This window comes from Pseudophryne corroboree, chromosome 9 (genome assembly GCF_028390025.1).
Source record: "Pseudophryne corroboree isolate aPseCor3 chromosome 9, aPseCor3.hap2, whole genome shotgun sequence".
Taxonomy (NCBI): Eukaryota; Metazoa; Chordata; class Amphibia; order Anura; family Myobatrachidae; genus Pseudophryne; species Pseudophryne corroboree.
This window is the reverse complement of record NC_086452.1, coordinates 157,344,446-157,364,643: the sequence shown is the minus strand read 5'-3', so window position 1 is coordinate 157,364,643 and position 20,198 is coordinate 157,344,446. Positions and strand designations below refer to the sequence as shown.

The following is a 20,198-nucleotide window of genomic DNA, read 5'->3' as shown; positions in this document are numbered from 1 at the left end:
TATATATATATATATATATATATATATATATATATATATATATATATATATATATATATATATATATATATATACACACACACACACATACACACACACACACATATACACATACATATACACACAGCTCAAAAAAATAAAGTGAACACTAAAATAACACAACCTAGATCTGAATGAATGAAATATTCTTACTAAATACTTTGTTCTTTACATAGTTGAATGTGCGGACAACAGAATCACACAAAAATTATCAATGGAAATCAAATTTATTAACCCATGGAGGTCTGGGTTTGGAGTCACACTCAAAATTAAAGTGGAAAAACACACTACAGGCTGATCAAACTTTGATGTAATGTCCTTAAAACAAGTCAAAATGAGGCTCAGTAGTGTGTGTGGCCTCCACGTGCCTGTATGACCTCCCTACAACCCACACAAGTGGCTCAGGTAGTGCAGCTCATCCAGGATGGCACATCAATGCGAGCTGTGGCAAGAAGGTTTGCTGTGTCTGTCAGCGTAGTGTCCAGAGCATGGAGGCGCTACCAGGAGACAGGCCAGTACATCAGGAGACGTGGAGGAGGCCGTAGGAGGGCAACAACCCAGCAGCAGGACCCCTACCTCCGCCTTTGTGCAAGGAGGAACAGGAGGAGCACTGCCAGAGCCCTGCAAATTGACCCTCAGCAAGCCACAAATGTGCATGCGTCTACTCAAACGATCAGAAACAGACTCCATGAGGGTGGTATGAGGGCCCGAAGTCCACAGGTGGGGGTTGTGCTTACAGCCCAACACCATGCAAGACGTTTGGCATTTGACAGAGAACACCAAGATTGGCAAATTCGCCACTGGCGCCCTGTGCTCTTCACAGATGAAAGCAGGTTCTCACTGAGCACATGTGACAGACGTGACAGAGTCTGGAGACGCCAAGGAGAAAGTTCTGCTGCCTGCAACATCCTCCTGCATGACCGGTTTGGCAGTGGGTCAGTAATGGTGTGGGGTGGCATTTCTTTGGGGGTCCGCACAGCCCTCCATGTGCTCGCCAGAGGTAGCCTGACTGCCATTAGGTACCAAGATGAGATCCTCAGACCCCTTGTGAGACCATATGCTGGTGCAGTTGGCCCTGGGTTCCTCCTAATGCAAGATAATGCTAGACCTCATGTGGCTGGAGTGTGTCAGCAGTTCCTGCAAGATGAAGGCATTGATGCTATGGACTGGCCCGCCTGTTCCCCAGACCTGAATCCAATTGAGCACATCTGGGACATCATGTCTTGCTCCATCCACCAACCACAGACTGTCCAGGAGTTGGCGGATGCTTTAGTCCAGGTCTGGGAGTAGATCCCTCAGGAGACCATCCACCACCTCATCAGGAGCATGACCAGGCGTTGTAGGGAGGTCATACAGGCACGTGGAGGCCACACACACTACTGAGCCTCATTTTGACTTATTTTAAGGACATTACATCAAAGTTGGATCAGCCTGTAGTGTGTTTTTCCACTTTAATTTTGAGTGCGACTCCAGACCTCCATGGGTTAATAAATTTGATTTACATTGATAATTTTTGTGTGATTCTGTTGTCAGCACATTCAACTAGGTAAAGAACAAAGTATTTAATAAGAATATTTCATTCATTCAGATCTAGGATGTATTATTTAAGTGTTCCCATTATTTTTTTGAGATATATATATATATATATATATATATATATATATATATATATATATATATATATATATATATATATATATATATATATATATAATATAAATAAAAAATACATATACATATATATATATATATATATATATATATATCCAAAAAGGTCGCACTCACGTCTTCAGAAAAAACATCAACTGGGGTGTCCACTCCAATGCCAAGGCATTGTAATTATAGAGAAATAATGGAGGCACTCTCCAGATTTTTCAAAATATGCAAAAGGTTCTCATTTTATTGTGATATACGTTACATATTCCACTTGAATGGTATCAATTGATACCATTCAAGTGGAATATGTAACGTATAATAAGAATTTACTTACCGATAATTCTATTTCTCGTAGTCCGTAGTGGATGCTGGGGACTCCGTCAGGACCATGGGGATTAGCGGGCTCCGCAGGAGACAGGGCACATCTAAAAAAGCTTTTAGGTCACATGGTGTGTACTGGCTCCTCCCCCTATGACCCTCCTCCAAGCCTCAGTTAGGTACTGTGCCCGGACGAGCGTACACAATAAGGAAGGATCTTGAATCCCGGGTAAGACTCATACCAGCCACACCAATCACACCGTACAACTTGTGATCTGAACCCAGTTAACAGTATGATAACAAAACGAAGTAGCCTCTGAAAAGATGGCTCACAACAATAGTAATAACCCGATTTTTGTAACAATAACTATGTACAAGCATTGCAGACAATCCGCACTTGGGATGGGCGCCCAGCATCCACTACGGACTACGAGAAATAGAATTATCGGTAAGTAAATTCTTATTTTCTCTAACGTCCTAGTGGATGCTGGGGACTCCGTCAGGACCATGGGGATTATACCAAAGCTCCCAAACGGGCGGGAGAGTGCGGATGACTCTGCAGCACCGAATGAGAGAACTCCAGGTCCTCCTTAGCCAGAGTATCAAATTTGTAAAATTTTACAAACGTGTTCTCCCCTGACCACGTAGCTGCTCGGCAAAGTTGTAATGCCGAGACTCCTCGGGCAGCCGCCCAGGATGAGCCCACCTTCCTTGTGGAATGGGCATCTACATATTTCGGCTGTGGCAGGCCTGCCACAGAATGTGCAAGCTGAATTGTACTACAAATCCAGCGTGCAATAGACTGCTTAGAAGCAGGAGCACCCAGCTTGTTGGGTGCATACAATATAAACAGCAAGTCAGACTTTCTGACTCCAGCCGTCCTAACTATATATATATATATATATATATATATATATATATATATATATATATATATATATATATATATATATATATATATATATTTTTAGGGCCCTGACAACGTCTAGTAACTTGGAGTCCTCCAAGTCCCTAGTAGCCGCAGGCACCACAACAGGTTGTTTCAGGTGAAAACGCTGACACCCCTTTAGGAAGAAACTGGAGACGAGTCCCAGTTCTGCCCTGTTCAAATGGAAAATTTTAATATGGGCTTTTGTAAGACAAAGCCGCCCATTCTGACAATCGCCTGGCCGAGGCCAGGGCTAACACATGGTCACTTCCCATGTGAGATATTGGTCGACAGCATGGTCACTTTCCATGTGAGATATTTCAAATCCACAGATTTGAGCTGTTCAAACCAATATGATTTTAAGAAATCCCAACACTATGTTGAAACCTCACGGTGCCCCTAGAGGCACAAAAAAGCTGTATATGCAATACACCCTTTACAATCTGGACTTCAGGAACTGAAGTCAATTCTTTCTGGAAGAAAATCTACAGGGCCGAAATTTAAATGTTAATGAACCCCAATTTGAGGCCCAAAACACTCCTGTTTTCAGGAAGTGTAGAAATCGACCTAGTTGAATTTCCGTCGTGGAGCCTTCCTGGCCTCACCCACGCAACATATTTTCACCACATGTGGTGATGACGTTGTGCGGTCACCTCCTTCCTGGCTTTGACCAGGGTAGGTATGACCTCTTATGGAATGCCTTTTCCCTTCAGGATCCGGCATTCAACCGCCATGCCGTCAAACGCAGCCGCGGTAAATCTTGGAATAGACATGGTACTTGCTGAAGCAAGTCCCTTCTTAGCTCCCCAGGCCCTTAGTCCTCTGTGAGCATTTCTTGAAGTTCCGGGTACCAAGTCCCTCTTGGCCAATCCGGAGCCACTAGTATAGTTCATACTCCTCTATGTCTTATAATTCTCAATACCTTGGTTATGAGAAACAGAGGAGGGAACACATACACTGACTGGTACACCCACGGTGTTACCAGAACATCCACAGCTATCGCCTGAAGGTCTCATGACCTGGCGGAATACCTGTCCCGTTTTTTGTTCGGGCGGGACGCCATCATGTCCCCCTTTGGTCTTTGCCAACGGTCCACAATCATGTTGAAAAACTTCCCTATGAAGTTTCCACTCTCCCGGGTGGAGGTCATGCCTGCTGAGGAAGTCTGCTTCCCAGTCGTCCACTCCCGGAAAGAACACTGCTGACAGTGCTATCACATGATTTTCCGCCTAGCGAAAAATCCTTGCAGTTTTGTCACTGCCCTCCTGCTTCTTGTGCCGCCCTTTCTGTTTACGTGGGCGACTGCCGTGATGTTATCCCACTGGATCAATACCGGCTGACCTTGAAGCAGAGGTCTAGCTAAGTTTAGAACATTATAAATTTGCTCTAAGCTTATTTATGCGGAGAGAATTCTCCAGACTTAATCACACTTCCCTGGAAATTTTTTTCCCTGTGTGACTGTTCCCCAGCCTCTCAGGCTGGCCTCCGTGGTCACCGGCATCCAATCCTGAATGCCGAATTTGCGGCCCTCTAGAAGATGAGCACTCTGTAATCACCACAGGAGAGACACCCTTGTCCTTGGATATAGGGTTATCCGCTGATGCATCTGAGGATGCGATCCGGACCATTTGTCCAGCAGATCCCACTGAAGAGTTCTTGCGGGAAATCTGCCGAATGGAATTGCTTCGTAATAAGCCACCATTTTTACCAGGACTCTTGTGCAATGATGCACTGACACTTTTCCTGGTTTTAGGAGGATCCCGATTAGCTCGGATAACTCCCTGGCTTTCTCCACTGGGAGAAACACGTTTTTCTGGACTGTGTCCAGAATCATCCCTAGGAACAGTAGACGTGTCGTCGGAAAAAGCTGCGATTTTGGAATATTTAGAATCCCCTCGTGCTGTCGTAGAACTACTTAAGATAGTGCTACTCCGACCTCCAACTGTTCTCTGGACCTTGCCCTTATCAGGAAAGCGTCCATGTTTCTTTTAAGAAAAATCATCATTCCGGTCATTACCTTGGTAAAGACCCGGGGCGCCGTGGACAATCCAAACGGCCGCGTCTGAACTGATAGTGACAGTTCTGTACCAGGAACCTGAAGTACCCTTGGTGAGAAGGGCAAATTTGGACCTGTAGGTAAGCGTCCCTGATATCCAGTGACACCATATCGTCCCCTACTTCCTGGTTCGCTATCACTGCTCCGAGTGACTCCATCTTGATTTGAACGCTTGTATGTAAGTGTTCAAATATTTCAGATCTCACCGAGCCGGTTGGCTTCAGTACCACAATATAGTGTGGAATACTACCCCCTTCCTTGTTGTAAGAAGGGTACTTTGATTATCACCTGCTGGGAATACAGCCTGTGAATTGTGTGAGGGGGAGACGTCTCGAATTTCCAATGTACACCTGGGATATTACATGTAGGATCCCGGAGTTCCCTTGCGAGTGTTGCTGAAACTCTTGAGATGACCCCCTACCGCACCTGAGTCCGCTTGTACGGCCCCAGCGTTATGCTGCGGACTTGGCAGAAGCCGTGAGGAGCTTCTGTTCCTGGGAATGAGCTGCTTGCTGCAGTCTTCTTCCCTTTCCTCTACCCCTGGGCAGATATGACTGGCCTTTGCCCGCCTGCCCGTATGAGGACGAAAGGACTGAGACTGAAAGACTGTGTCCTTTTCTGCCAATATGTGACTCGGGGTAACAAAAGGTGGATTTTTCAGCTGTTGCCATGGCCACCAGGTCCAATGGACCGCCCCTTTATACGGCAATACTTCCATATGCCGTCTGGAATCTGCCTCACCCGACCACTGTCGTGTCTTCGTCTGGCAGATATGTACATCACATTTACTCTTGATGCCAGAATGCAAATATGCCTCTGCGCATCACGCATATATAGAAATGCATCCTTAAAATGCTCTATAGACAATAAAATCCTGTCCCTGTCAAGGGTATCAAAATTTTCAGTCAGGAAATCCGACCAAGCCCCCTCAGCGCTGCACATCCAGGCTGAGGCGATTGCTGGTCGTAGTATAACACCAGTATGTGTGTATATACTGTTATGATATTTTCCAGCTTCCTATCAGCTGGCTCCTTGAGGGCGGCCGTATCTGGAAACGGTAACGCCATGTTTTTTATAAGCGTGTGAGCGCCTTAACCACCCTAAGGTGTGTTTTCCAACTCGCCCTTACTTCTGGCGGGAAAAGGGTATACCGCCCATAACTTTCTATCGGAGGAACCACACGTATCATCACACACTTCATTTAATTTATCTGATTCAGGCAAAACTACAAGTAGTTTATTCCCACCCTACAAAATACCCTTATTTGTGGTACTTGTGGTATCAGAAATATGTAACACCTCCTTCATTGCCCTTAACATGTAACTTGTGGCCCTAAAGGAAAAATACGTTTGTTTCTTCACCGTCGACACTGGGGTCAGTGTCCGCGTCAGTGTCTGTCGACCGACTGAGGTAAATGGGCGTTTTTACAAGCCCCTGACGGTGTCTGAGACGCCTGGACCGATACTAATTTGTCCGCCGGCTGTCTCATGTCGTCAACCGGCTTGCAGCGTGTTGACATTATCACGTAATTCCCTAAATAAGCCATCCATTCCGGTGTCGACTCCCTAGAGAGTGACATCACCATTACAGGCAATTTTCTCCGTCTCCTCACCAACATTTTCCTCATACATGTCGACATACACGTACCGACCTACTGCACACACACAGGGAATGCTCTGATAGAGGACAGGACCCACTAGCCCTTTGGGGAGACAGAGGGAGAGTTTGCCAGCACACACCAAAAACGCCATAATGTATATAACAACCCTAGAAGGTGTTGTTTCTATATATATGCGCTCTTAATATATAATTATATCGCCAATTTATGCCCCCCTTCTCTTTAACCCTGTTTCTGTAGTGCAGGGGAGAGTGGGAGCCTTCCTCACCAGCGGAGCTGGTCAGGAAAATGGCGCTGAGTGCTGAGGAGAATAAGCTCCGCCCCTTTCTCGGCGGGTTTTTCTCCCGGTTATTAGGAAAACTGGCCTGGGTTAAATACATACATATAGCCTTAATGGCTATATGTGATGTATTTATTTGCCTCTAAGGTAATCTACATTGCTGCCCAGGGCGCCCCCAGCAGCGCCCTGCACCCTCCGTGACCGAGATCAGTGAGCCGTGTAGCAACAATGGCGCACAGCTGCAGTGCTGTGCGCTACCTTCATGAAGACTGAGAAGTCTTCTGCCGCCTGTTTCCGGACCTCCGTTCTGCCGTTCTTCAGCGTCTGTAAGGGGGATCGGCGGCGCGGCTCCGGGACGAACCCCAGGCTGACCTGTGTTCCGACTCCCTCTGGAGCTCAGTGTCCAGTAGCCTAAGACTTCAATCCTCCTGCACGCAGGTGAGTTGCAAGTCTCTCCCCTAAGTCCCTCGTTGCAGTGATCCTGTCGCCAGCAGGAATCACTGATTAGAAACCTAAAAAAAAACTTTTCTAAACAGCTCTTTAAGAGAGCCACCTAGATTGCACCCTCTCGGACGGGCACAAAAACCTAACTGAGGCTTGGAGGAGGGTCATAGGGGGAGGAGCCAGTACACACCATGTGACCTAAAAGCTTTTTTAGATGTGCCCTGTCTCCTGCGGAGCCCGCTAATCCCCATGGTCCTGACGGAGTCCCCAGCATCCACTAGGACGTTAGAGAAATCACAATAAAATGAGAACCTTTTGCATATTTTGAAAAATCTGGAGAGTGCCTCCATTATTTCTCTCATATATATATATATATATATATATATATATATATATATATATATATATATATATATATATATATATATATATATATATATATATATATATATATATTATATATATTATATATATATTATATATATATATAAATACCAATTAACTCCGGCACTCCAGACGTCCCTTGGGACCTGCTTGCTGCGGTGCCTTCCTCCAGGGGGTTACCCCAATGCACAGAGGAGAATATATATATATATATATATATATATATATATATATATATATATATATATATATATATATATATATATATATATATATATATATATATATATATATAACTTTAAATTACCTACCGGTAAATCCTTTTCCCGTAGTCCATAGAGGATGATGGGGTCCACATTAGTACCATGGGGTATAGACGGGTCCACTAGGAGCCATGGGCACCTTAAGAGTTTAAATAGTGTGGGCTGGCTCCTCCCTCTATGCCCCTCCTACCAGATTAAGTCTAAAAAATGTGCCAGAGGAGACGAACATACTTCGAGAGAAGGAAATACACAGATAGTGGTGAGATTCACACCAGCTCACATGTATAACAAAAGGAAAGCCAAGCTAACCAATTCAGCAACGGTTGAACCAACAAACTGAACCAAGTAACAAAGCAGGAATACTAAGCACTAGGGTGGGCGCCCAGCATCCTCTACGGACTACAAGAAAAGGATTTACCATTAGGTAATTAAAATCCTATTTTCTCTTACATCCTAGAGGATGCTGGGGTCCATTTTAGTACCATGGGAATGTACCAAAGCTCCCAGTACGGGAGGAAGAGTGCCGAAGTACCTGCAGAACAGATTGACCAAACTTTAGGTCCTCAGAGGCCAAAGTATCGAACTTGTAGAACTTAGCAAACGTGTTCGACCCTGACCAAGTTGCTGCTCGGCAAAGCTGTAAAGCCGAGACACCCCGGACAGCCGCCCAGGAAGAACCCACTTTACGAGCAGAGTAGGCCTTAATAGATTTTGGACACGGCAAACCTGCCATAGAATAAGCATGCTGGATCGTGAACCTGATCCAGCAAGAAATTTTCTGCTTAGAAGCAGGCCAGCCAACCTCGTTGGGATCATAAAAGGACAAACTGAGCGTCTGACTTCCTGTGATGAGAAGTTCTCTCCACATATATTTTCAAAGCCCTCACAACATCCAAGGACTTAGAGGGAAATGAGGAGTCAGTAGCCACTGGCACCACAATAGTTTGAATGATATGAAAGGCTGACACAACCTTCGGAAGAAATTGCCGACACGTCCTGAACGCAGCTCTATCCTCATAGAAAATCAAGTAGGGGCTCTTGCATGACAATGCCCCCAATTCCGACACACGTCTAGCAGACGCCAAAGTCAACAGTGTGACTGCTTTCCAAGAAACTTGACATCAACCTCCTGTAAAGTCTCGAACCAATCTGATTGCAGGAACTGCAGTACCACATTAAGATCCCAAGGTGCCATAGGTGGCACAAAGGGTGGTTGAATATGCAGAACCCCTTTCAAGAATGTCTGAACTTAAGGAAGAGCAGCCAATTGTTTCTGGAAGAAAATGGACAATGCCGAAATCTGGACATTTATGGAGCCCAAGCTTAGGCCGACATCCACACCTGCTTGCAGAAAGAGGAGAAACCGTCCCAGTTTAAACTCCACCATAGGAAACTTCTTGGATTCACACCAAGACGCATACTTTTTCCAAATCCGATGATATTTTGACGTTACTCCCTTCCTAACCTATGAATGACCTTTATCGGAATGCTCTTCCGAGCAAAGATCTGGCGTTCAACCTCCTTGCCGTCAAACACAGCCGCAGTAAGCCTTGATAGGCGAACGGCCGCTGTTGCAGATGGTCCCCGCGAAGAGGAAGAGGCCTCGGATCCTCCAGCAGTAATTCCAGAAGATCCGCGTACCAAGCCCTTCTTGGCCAGTCCGGAGCAATGAGGATCGCCTGAAACTCTTTATGAGCTTGAGAATCCTTGGGTTGAGTGGAAGTGGAGGGAACGCACACACTGACTGGAACGTCCACGGAGTTACCAGTGTATCCACCGCCACAGCGTGTGGTCTCTCGACCTGGAACAGTACCTCCAAAGCTTCTTGTTGAGGCGAGAGGCCATCATGTCTATTTGAGGTACACCCCATTGGCTTGTTACCTCTGCGAACACCTCCGGGTGGAGACCGCATTCTCCTGGATGGAGATAGTGTCTGCTGAGGGAGTCCGCTTCCCAGTTGTCCACTCCCGGAATGAAGATTGCTGACAGCGCCACCGCGTGCTTTTCTACCCAGAGGAGGATTTGTGTTACCTCAGACATCGCAGCTCTGCTCATTGTTCCGCCCTGCCTGTTTGGGATCGGTATGAAATACCCCCAATCAAAATCCCGACGGACCAAATGCCGACAAGGTCAAATGCCGACAAGGTTTTTTCATTGTTTTTTATGTGTATGTCGACATGGACACCATATAAGTGTACCGCGTCCCCTCGCATGGCTCTCTGCGCTCACCATGCTTCAGGCTCGGCTAACTATTATATTCCCCCTCCAGGCCCACTGGGATGGTAAAGTATGAACAAGTCGGTTTCAATTTAAAAAAAAAAAACATGAAAAACTAATGTCGGCATTTTGACATGTCGGCATTTTACATGTCTGTATTATAAATGTTGGTATTTTGTCCATGTCAGGATTTTGACCGTCGGTCAATTGCCGTCGGGATTTCGACCGTCCTTTTTATGTAGTACACCACTGTGACGTTGTCCGACTGAACCTGAATGGCTTGATCTTGCAGAAGAGGTGCCGCTTGTAGAAGGGCGGTGTAAATGTCCCTCAGTTCCAGAACGTTTATTGGAAGGAGAGATTCCTGACTAGACCACCTTCCTTGGAAGTTTTCTCCTTGGGTGACTGCTCCCCAACCTCTCCGAGACTTGCATCCGTGGTTAGAAGGATCCAATTCTGAATCCCGAACCTGTGGCCTTCGAGTAGGTGAGAAGCTTGCAGCCACCAGGAGTGAAATTCTGGCTTTCGTTGACAAGCGTATCCATTGGTGCATGTGAAGATGTGATCCCGACCATTTGTCCAGGAGATCCAGTTGGAAGAACCTCGCATGGAATCTTCCGTACTGAAGAGCCTCGTAAGATGCAACCATCTTCCCCAGAACGCGAATGCACTGATGAACAGATACACGGGCTGGCTTCAGGAGCTCCCGGACCATTAATTGGATCACCAACGCTTTCTCCGCCGGTAGAAACACCCTCTGCACTTCCGTGTCGAGTATCCTCCCCAGAAAGGGCAGTCTCCTTGTCGGCTCCAAATGTGACTTTGGAAGGTTTAGGATCCACCCATGATCCTGGAGTAGTTGAGTTGAGAGCGCAATACTCAACAACATTTTCTCCTTGGAAGTTGCTTTTATCAGCAGATAGTCCATATATGGAATTATGTTCCCTCCATGTCTGCGGAGGAGAAGCATCATCTCCGCCATGACCTTGGTGAACACCCTCGGTGCTGTGGAGAGGCTAAATGGCAGTGCCTGGAACTGATCGTGACAGTCCAGCAGCGCAAATCTGAGATAAGCTGGTGAGGTGGCCAGATCAGAATGTGAAGGTATGCATCCTTGATATCCAGGGATACCAAGAATTCTCCCTCCTACAGACCTGAGATCACCGCTCTCAGAGACTACATCTTGAATTTGAATTCCCTCAAGTAGGGGGTTCAATGACTTTAGGTTTAATATTGGCCTTACCAAACCGTCCGGTTTCGGTACCACAAACAGGCTTGAGTAATAACCCTTGTGTTGCAGGTGAAGTGGAACTGGAACAATGACATTTGTTTGAACCAATTTTTGAATGGCTTCCTGTAGGATGGCCCTTTCTGTCAGCGAAACTGGTAAGCCTGATTTGAAGAATCTGTGAGGTGGGAGCTCTTGAAATTCCAGCCTGTATCCCTGGACAACAATATCCCAGTGGTCTAGGCATGATGACGCCCAAACGTGACTGAAAGCTTTTAGTCTCGCTCCCACCTGCCCGACCTCCCAGGTGGGAGGTCCACAGTCATGCAGACGATTTTGAGGAAACAGAACCTGGTTTCTGTTCCTGGGAACCTGATGGTGCAGGTTTTCTGGACTTTCCCCGACCTCCTCTAAAGAAGGTGGGAGGGGGGTTTGGATTTTTTAGATTTTGCTGTCCGAAAGGACTGCAGTGTAGGCAAAGGATAAGATTTCCTAGCTGGTGGTGCTGTGGAGGGAAGAAATGTCAACTTACCTACAGTTGCTGTGGAGATCCACGCATCCAATGCATGTCCAAACAGAGCCTGACCTGTGAAGGGTAGGTTCTCCACATTTCTCTTGGATTCTGCATTCGCAGTCCATTGGCGTAGCCAGAGTCCTCTGCGCGCCGAGACCGCCAGAGAAGTAGCCCGTGCATTCAGCATGCCAAGGTCTTTCATGGCCTCCACCATGAACCCCGCAGAATCCTGTATGTGACGTAAGAACAAATCAATGTCACTCCTATCCATAGTATCTAAGTCCTCTAGCAATGTGCCTGACCACTTAACTATGGCTTTAGAAATCCACGCACAAGCAATAGTGGTCCTGAAAGCTACGCCAGTAGCTGTGTATAGTGATTTGAGTGTAGTCTCAATTTTTGGTCAGCCGGCTCTTTCAAAGCGGTTGAACCAGGAACAGGTAAAACCACCTTCTTTGACAACCTAGATACAGAAGCACCAACTATAGGGGAGTTTTCCCACTTTTCTATCCTCTTCAGGAAAAGGGAAAGCAATTAGAACCCTTTTCGGGATCTGGAATTTTTTCTCTGGGTTTTCCCAGGATTTTTCAAACAAAGAGTTTAACTCATTGGTAACCGGAAAGGTAAGCGAGGATTTCTTACTTTCTGTAAAATAAGATTCCTCCACCTGTTCAGGTACGTTCTCAGAAATATGTAAAACATCCATAATGGCTTCAATCATTAGTTGCACCCCTTTAGAAAGGGATGCATCTCCCCTTCACCGTCCCCTGTATCAGAGTCGGTATCAGTGTCAGCTTGCATTATCTGGGCAAGTGTACATTTTGTGGGTATGTAGGTGGGGTTATTGATGAAGTCGTGGGGGCCAAATATTGTAACCCCTCCACAGATTTCCTTAAAAACCGTGTCTCTTTCTCAGTATGTGACATCCTTGTAGAAATCTGGGATATCATTCCCCTTAAAAGAATACACCCAACGGGGTTCGGATTCCAAAGGCTGAGACAGTATATTGCAGTCCTGAGTACATGGAATAGATTAGACTCCTCAGGAGAAGATAAACACTCTGCAGCACAGGACACAGAGGCCTTAGACATGGTAATGTAGGATATACCCACACACACGCAGGAAAATGTCAGATACAGTTTCCCCCACCTTCAGAGAGTCACAGAGTCTAAGGAGCCAGCCACCCAGCGCCCCTGTGGGCACTTATGATAAAAGCCCGGCGCTAACTAACCTTGATAGGTTAATTAGTACTAACAATACACTCCCCTTTGTCTATAACACCCTGGTACCGCAGAGGATAACTGGAGTTATGTGGAGGGTCAGCGCTCCGTCAGCTTCTTCCTTCTATGTCTGCAGGGTGAATAATTGCGCTGGTGAGTGCTGGATCCGCTCTGAGAAGCCCCGCCCCCTGTAATGGCGCGCGGCTTCCCCCACAAATTTGATTATACTGGCCGGAGGTATACTATGCTAACAGCGGGATTAGCCCGTTAGCTTTTTTGACCAGTTTAGGGTGACTGTGCTGGCCCAGGACACCCCTCCAGGCGCCTACACTTAAGTGTTGCTGAGCCTTCATGGAGCGCAGCCTGTCAGAGATGCGCTCCCACTCTTGTGCCGCCATACCCGTCGGTGACCCGCTAACCGGGACGCCAGCGCTGTACTCACCACCTTCTATCTTCTGGCTCTGTTAGAGTGTGGCGGCCGTGCTGCGGGAGTAAGCGGTCGCCTCGTGGGTTTGCGATCATCACCCTCAGGAGCTCAGTGTCCTGTCAGCGGAGATAGATTACCATTAACTTCAAGAGTTAGTTCCTACTTCCCCCCTACCCCCCAAGTCCCACAAAGCCAGAAGGTTGTTGCCAGCAGCCTTCCTGTAACCTAATGCTCTAATAAAACAAAAAACTAAGAAAACTCTTAAGAGCTCCCCTAGCTGTGACCGGTTCCTCCGGGCACATTTTCTAAGCGGAGTCTGGTAGGAGGGGCATAGAGGGAGGAGCCAGCCCACACTATTAATCTCTTAAAGTGCCCATGGCTCCTAGTGGACCAGTCTATACCCCATGGTACTATAATGGACCCCAGCATCCTCTAGTACATAAGAGAAAACAAGTTTAATGGTAAGAACTTACCTTTGTTAAAACTCTTTCTGCGAGGTACACTGGGCTCCACAAGAATAGACATTGGGAGGTGTAGAGTAGGATCTTGATCCGAGGCACCAACAGGCTCAAAGCTTTGACTGTTCCCAGAATGCACAGCGCCGCCTCCTCTATAACCCCGCCTCCCTGCACAGGAGCTCAGTTTTTAGTTAACCAGCCCAATGCAGTAGCAGGAAGAGAGGCGACAACGGTTAGTAGCCACATACACCACACTCTCACGACAGGAGAAGTGTCAGCGGCTAATGCCATACCAACCCAAAGAAGCTAAGTGCGTCAGGGTGGGCGCCTTGTGGAGCCCAGTGTACCTCGCAGAAAGAGATTTAACAACGGTAAGTTCTTACCATAAAACATGTTGTTTTCTGCTGCGGGGTACACTGGGCTCCACAAGGATAGACATAGGGGATGTCCTAAAGCAGTTCCTTATGGGAGGGGACACACTGTAGCGGTCACAAGAACCCGGCGTCCAAAGGAAGCATCCTGGGAAGCGGCAGTATCAAAGGCATAGAACCTTATGAACGTGTTCACAGAGGACCACGTAGCCGCCTTGCACAATTGTTCTAGGGTCGCACCACGGCGGGCCGCCCAAGAAGGTCCAACAGACCGAGTAGAATGGGCCGTAATGGGAGCAGGAGCCGATAGACCAACCCTCACATAAGCATGTGCAATCACCATTCTAATCCATCTGGCCAAAGTTTGCTTGTGAGCAGGCCAGCCCCGTTTGTGAAATCCAAACAGCACAAAGAGAGAATCAGATTTCCTAATAGAAGCAGTTCTCTTCACATAGATACGGAGAGCACGTACCACATCCAAAGACCGATCTTTGGGGGACAGATCAGGAGAAACAAGTGCCAGAACCACAATCTCCTGGTTAAGGTGGAACGCAGAAACCACCTTAGATAAATATCCGGGACGAGTCCTAAGAACCGCCCAGTCACGGTGAAATATCAGATATGGGGAACTACAGGACAAGGCACCCAAATCCGACACTCTTCTAGCTGAAGCAATAGCCACAGAAACACCACCTTAAGGGAAAGCCACTTAAGGTCAGCTGAACCAAGAGGTTCAAACGGAGACTCTTGTAACGCCTCCAAAACCACCGACAAGTCCCAAGGAGCCACAGGCAGGACATAGGGAGGTTAGATACGCAACACACCCTGAGTAAAGGTATGCACATCAGGTAAGGTCGCAATTTTTCTCTGAAACCACACCGACAAGGCAGAAATATGAACCTTGAGGTAGGCCAGACGTAGGCCTAAGTCCAGGCCCTGCTGAAGAACAGCCAACAACTTGGCTATACTAAACTTGGAAGCGTCATAATCGTTAGATGCGCACCAAACAAAGTAAGAATGCCAGACCCTATAGTAAATCCGAGCTGAAGCCGGTGTCCGGGCCCGCAACATAGTTTGAATGACCGCCTCAAAAAACCATTTAGCCCTTAAGACGGAAGCTTCAAGAGCCACGCCGTCAAAGACAGCCGGGCTAGGTCCTGGTAGACACAGGGGTCCTGAACGAGGAGGTCTGGCGTTGTGGAAGTAGAATTGGACGCTCTGACGATAGGCCTTGCAGGTCTGAGAACCAGTGCCGTCTGGGCCACGCTGGAGCTATGAGAAGCAGAATCCCTTTATCTTCCTTGAACTTCCGAATTACCCTGGGCAGGAGTGACACCGGAGGGAACACGTACGGCAGCCGAAACCTCCACGGCACCACCAGCGCATCCACGAATGCTGCTTGAGGATCCCTTGTCCTTGCTCCGAAGTCCGGAACCTTGTGATTGTGTCGAGACGCCATCAGATCTACGTTTGGAAGACCCCACTTTTCTACTAGGAGTTGAAATGTTTCTGGATGGAGGCCCCACTCGCCGGCATGTACGTCCTGACAACTGACAAAGTCCCCTTCCCAATTCAGGACTCCAGGAATGAAGATTGCCGATATGGCCGGTAGATGGCGTTCCGCCCAATGTAGAATCCGTGAGACTTCCTTCATCGCCAGACGGCTTCGAGTGCCGCCTTGATGATTTAGGTAAGCCACTGTGGTGGCGTTGTCCGACAGCACTTGAACAGGACGGTTCTGAATTAAAAGCTGGGCTAGGTTCAATGCATTGAAGACCGCCCGCAATTCCAGAATGTTGATTGAGACGAGGGACTCCTCCTTGGTCCACCGACCCTGAAGGGAGTGTTGCTCCAGCACCGCGCCCCAACCTCGGAGACTGGCATCTGTCGTCAACAGGACCCAGTTGGATATCCAGAAGGGACGGACTCTGCACAATTGTTGGTCCCGGAGTCACCAGAGCAGCGACAGACGGACCTCCGGAGTCAATGAGATCATTTGAGACCTGATCCGGTGAGGCAGGCCGTCCCACTTGGCTAGAATCAGCCTCTGGAGCGGGCTAGAATCAGCCTCTGGAGCGGGCGAGAATGGAATTGAGCATACTCCACCATGTTGAATGCTGATACCATGAGGCCCAGCACCTGCATCGCCGAATGTATCGACACGTGCGGACGAGAAAGGAAGCAATGAATCCTGTCCTGAAGCTTCAGGACTTTCTCCTGACACAAGAACAATCTCTGGTTGTGAGTGTCCAATAGCGCTCCCAGATGCACCATGCTCTGAGCAGGCATCAGGGAGGATTTCTTCCAGTTGATGAGCCACCCGTGGGCTTGTAGAAACCGGACCGTCATATTTAGATGACGTAGGAGAAGTTCTGAGGAATTTGCCAGGATTAACAAGTCGTCCAGATACGGCAGTATCCTGACCCCTTGACGGCGGAGTACCACCGTCATCACCGCCATGACTTTTGTGAAGACTCGCGGAGCCGTTGTTAAACCAAAAGGTAACGCCCGAAACTGGTAATGGAGGTTGCCAATAGCGAAGCTCAGGTATTGCTGATGTGACGCTGCTATAGGAATATGCAGGTAAGCATCCTGTATGTCCAGGGAAACCATGTAGTCCCCAGGTTCCAAGGCCAGAACTATAGAGCGAAGGGTTTCCATACGGAACTTGGAAACCTTCACAAACCTATTCAATGCCTTGAGGTTGAGAATGGGCCGGGAGGACCCATTAGGTTTCGAGACTAGAAACAGCGGAGAATAGTACCCCAGGCCCCTCTGCGCAAGAGGCACCTGTACTACGACTCCTGTATACAGGAGGGTCTGTACCACCGAATGCAGAGTGTTTGCCTTTGTCTGGTCCAACGGGACGTCTGCCTGGCATAATCGATGAGGGGGTCGGTTTCTGAAGGCTATAGCGTAACCTCGAGTGACGACTTCCCGTACCCAGGCATCTGAAGTGGTCTTCAACCATTCCCGGGTATACGCTAGAAGCCGGCTCCCCACCTTGGGATCCCCCAGGCGGAGGCCCGCCCCGTCATGCAGCAGGATTATTGGCCTTGGAAGCTGGCTGACGGGCCGCCCAGGCTCTTTTTGGCTTTGGCTTAGCAGGTTTGGAAGTGCAGGCATGCTTGTTGTACGCCTGACCTTTTGCTTTACCTGAAGGGCAAAAGGAAGTACCTTTAACCTTCGACACAGAAGGAGCGGTACTTGGCAGACAGGCAGTTTTGGCAGTAGCCAAGTCAGCCACTATCTTAGCCAAGTCAGCCACTATCTAAGTCCTTTTTCTAGAGTACAGATCCACAGACCAGGATCTCAGCCACAATATCCAGCGAGCCAGGACTGACGTAGTAGAGGCCTTGGCTGCTAGGATACCGGCATCCTAAGCCGCCTCTTTAATATAGCGAGAAGCTGTGACAATATATGATAAGCATTGTCTAGCATGGTCAAAAGAGATTTCAGCTTCTAACTCAAAGGCCCATGCTTAAATAGCCTCTGCAGCCCATGTTGCTGCAATAGTGGGCCTTTGTGCAGCACCCGTGAGGGTGTAAATCGTTTTAAGACAACCTTCCACACGTTTATCCGTAGGCTCTTTTAGAGACGTGACGGTAGTGACAGGTAGAGCTGAGGAAACCACCATCCTAGTCACATGCGAGTCTACTGGAGGAGGCGTTTTCCAATTCTTAGACAGCTCTGGTGCGAGGGGATAGCGAGCCAGCATCTTCTTTTGAGGCACAAACTTCGTACCCGGGTTTTCCCAGGGTTCCTGACGTATATCTACTAGGTGATCAGAGTGAGGTAAAACTTGTTTAACCACCTTCTGACGCTTGAACCTATCTGGTTTCTTAGGAGGGACGGATGGCTCGGGATCATCCGTAATCTGTAGAATTAACTTAATAGCCTCCAAAAGATCAGGAACATCCACATGTGAACTACCCTCCCCATCAGCAGTATCTGAGTCAGAACCTGTGGGGTCAGTGCAAGTGCCGTCTTCATCAGACGAGGTGTCAGTGACAGCAGTGGATTGTGAGGAGACAAGCGCTCACTTAGAGGACCCCTTGGGCTTAGGAGAGTGATGGTCAGACTTTTTAGTAGTCAGGGACTGGTTCAACTTCTTCAATTGAGCAGATAAATTGTCCGCCCACGGCGGGTTAGCTGCAGGGACCACATACGGTTGTACCGGCATTGGGGTCCCATAGGGGGTGTTAGTTTATTAACTAGCGTATGTAGAAGCGTGGAAAAAGCAGGCCACGGTGGGTCATTATGTACCTCCGTTGCCACAGTCCCACTGGGGGGCAAGGAGCCTCCAGAACCAGAGCCCACAGCTGCTTTATTCCCCTCATAGGGATCTGTGGCTTCAGCAATACCGGCAGTGTGTTCAGCCCCAGAACAGTTACCCTCAGAAGCAGACATGATATAACTTGCAGTATCAGGTAACACAGTACAATTGGCAGCAGCACAATACCTCTTACCCAAACCCCTGCGCAGTGTAGTCAGCAGTAGCAGAGATAAAGGAGAGACATGGTGACTAAATCACAGAGAAAAATACGTATTAAAGTATATCTTTCTGAAAATCCTATATCAATATAAAACCTGACGCACCAAGCCCTCTCACGTTTTAGAATATAGGGATAGCAAGTTGAGTGAAAGACACAAAATGGACACCACTCAGCTATCTAATGCACACACAGATAGTAATATCCTCTGCATTGTACAAACTGTGACTAACAATAATACTGCACTGAACTAGCTTATATATATAGCTATATAGTCAATAGATATAACACTGCACAGTAAGAACTGGATGTATATCACAGGGTAATTGTACTAGAAAACCCTGACTAAATGCACTCTTTCTTAACTAGCACTGTCTAAAAAGGCAGGTAGAATACTTAAGTGTCATGTAAAGTCACAGCACTGACAACCAGGCAGCTTTACACAGGAGGATTTGCCCAAGCAGTCCCAGGAACAGTGAAGCTGAGAGATAATGGCGCTCAGACACTGACAGGGAGTGAGGGAGAGACCGATATGCAGCTCCAGGGCGGGAACATTTGCGGGAAATGGCGCCCTGGGGCTGGGGGAGGGACTTCAGGACTAAGCCTTATCCCCCTGCTGGCAAAACCACCGGGTACTGTGGGCTACTGAAAATGATTTAGAGAGAAAACCTGACCTGCACCCATGCCCTGGTGATCTAGTGGGATCGCCTGTACTGCCACAGTGTCCACCGTCAGCGCGCGCGGCCCGCCTCCCACTGACCGCGCCGGATCGCGATAAAGACCGGGGACCCACTCACCACCTCCCGAAGCGCGGCCACGCGATCCCGGAGAGCCCCCGTCGTGTGTGCCTGACGTGAAGAAAACCGGAGCCTCCTGCTGTAGTTACCCAGCAACCAGGGCTCGGGAGTGTACAGCACCGCTAGGGAAAGCTGGAGCTGCAGCAGTGAATGTCTTCTGACATTTACCACCGCTGCTGCCCTTGTAGTCTTCACTTTTTTCTTCAAAAAAAGCTCTTCTTAGGGCTGCCTGGAGCAGCCCCTCTGGTATGTGCCTGCTTACTGCAGCACCAACTACAAAACTGAGCTCATGTGCAGGGAGGCGGGGTTATAGAGGAGGCGGCGCTGTGCATTCTGGGAACAGTCAAAGCTTTGAGCCTGTTGGTGCCTCGGATCAAGATCCTACTCTACACCCCTATGTCTATCCTTGTGGAGCCCAGTGTACTCCGCAGCAGAAAGGACATTTGTAACATCAGTCTGTAGTTCTATACTAAGCAACATAAATATA

General features: G+C 47.9%; 1 protein-coding gene across 4 annotated transcripts in view; it reads right to left on the bottom strand.

Annotated features, from left to right (window-relative positions):
* Positions 1-20,198, bottom strand: part of EVI5 (ecotropic viral integration site 5) — a 452,905-nt gene that overhangs the window by 373,305 nt on the left and 59,402 nt on the right. The gene's annotated exons all lie outside the window — the stretch shown is intronic.